This window comes from Pogoniulus pusillus, chromosome 10 (assembly GCF_015220805.1).
Source record: "Pogoniulus pusillus isolate bPogPus1 chromosome 10, bPogPus1.pri, whole genome shotgun sequence".
Lineage (NCBI taxonomy): Eukaryota > Metazoa > Chordata > Aves > Piciformes > Lybiidae > Pogoniulus > Pogoniulus pusillus.
The window spans coordinates 11428067-11429394 of record NC_087273.1 but is presented as its reverse complement, the minus strand read 5'-3'; positions in this window follow the sequence as shown (position 1 = coordinate 11429394).

Sequence of the window (1328 nt, the reverse complement as noted above, 5' to 3'; positions counted from 1 at the left end):
AGCCCTAACTCTCTCAATCTCTTCTTATAGGAGAGGTACTCCAGCCTCAAGCTGTGTGAAATTGAAGTCAATTTCCAGATGGATTTAGTGTTACAGATGGGAATATACTCTGTGTGTATTCAGGAGAAGCAAAGTGTGCCACAGGACAGAAATATCCTTATAACTTGAAAGAACACTTAGCATAGACCCTCCTAGTAAACCCCTAGAAGATAACTGAAGAAGAAGGCAGCAACCTGAGAGTGGTGCTTTGTCATTGTCATGTATCGTTACTTCTAGTGCCTATTTTCAAACAAAAAAATTCAGGAGGCAGGAACTGTGGAGTGGCTGCAGTAAGGAATCCCTTGCCACCTCTGAAGCCACATGGCAAAATTTCCACTGGAGAATTGATCTGTTTTGCTTCTAATCTTGTGTGTATAAAGCTGGGAAACACATACAAAGGGTATTACAGAACAGAGCATCAAAAGAAAACCCTGATGTGTTGGCTCTACAAGCTTCCTCCAGGGGATTTCACAGAAGCCATAGCTTCCTATCTCATTGCACATGTCTAAATAAATATTAAAGATAAGCATTTTGCATAAGTTATGCTATGGTACAACAGCAAGATTATTAATTTATTTGCCCCTGGCAAAAGCATTTCATGGCTGTAGTCATCATCTCCAATTATTTGTTACAGTGTCTTGACTTCTTTGAGTATTGTTTACCCAACAGTACTTAAACAGAAGCTCATTTGTGAGAGGTTTTAACATTAGAGGTTGAAGTTGGTATGTGTTTATCATACATGCAAATTATTTATGAAAATGAGGGCAAGACACACAAATCAAACTTGGCTGTAAAATGCTGCTAAATTCACAACAGGGAGTTGGACTTACATGGGGTTTAATACTTCAGATCCCTCCCCAGTCCTTTTCTTTCCCCTGTAGCAATTTCCAGCAAAAACACATCTTATTTCCCCTTGCTGAGACACACATAAGCGTTCTTTTTCTTTGAGAATATCCAAATTCCCTTAGGCAGACACCCAGGAATGTGTAATTTTAAAAGGAAAAGTAGGGTAGAGAAAAGAAAAATAAGAGAGCTGCAAGGGTAGTCCTGCATACATAACCAATTCCAGAAAACAGAGGCAGATACAAAATGTCCTCTGAGTGTAACATCTTGGCTTTTAGGTAGATATTGGGCTTGATAGATATTTCCACATGTACAAATATCTATATTTGTATATATTAGGTGTACATGTGTATTTAATAGGTAAACATTTGACTTTCACCTCATATATGTGCATGCTGCTAATAAAATAGATCTTTTTTCATCTTGTCTTGCAGCAGATACTGTTC